Here is a 468-nt window from a genome sequence, read left to right on the forward strand (position 1 = left end):
AAAAAAATGTGAACCTTCATCCATTGTGCTCTCTCTTCTGTTAATCCAAAACTGAATTGTTCATGGACATTTAAGTTCTCCTTCCTTTTATTCAAGATCTTTTTGTACATTTTGTTAGTTTTTTTCTTGTACAGTCTTCTTCGGCATTCTTTTTGGCCGCTGATATCTCCTTCACCAGTAATCATGTTCTTTAAGGTCCTCATTACTTCCTTCACTAAAATATCTGGACCTGATCCTTCCACTTCAGTTAATCTCAAGTTTACTTATTTATATTTACTGTACTCTAATCACTCCCTCAACTGCCTTCATGATTTCTTGCTTCTCTATGTAGTCGTATTTGGTTCACAAAATGAATGTTTGCCCGCTCAACGAGTTCATCTGTTTGCCAGTTCGTGCACAATTTCACCTGTTCCATTCCAGCATATAACCCAGTATATCAGTATATACAGCAACCATTTCAAACAAATG

This window comes from Penaeus monodon, chromosome 28, assembly GCF_015228065.2.
Source record: "Penaeus monodon isolate SGIC_2016 chromosome 28, NSTDA_Pmon_1, whole genome shotgun sequence".
NCBI classification, from domain to species: domain Eukaryota; kingdom Metazoa; phylum Arthropoda; class Malacostraca; order Decapoda; family Penaeidae; genus Penaeus; species Penaeus monodon.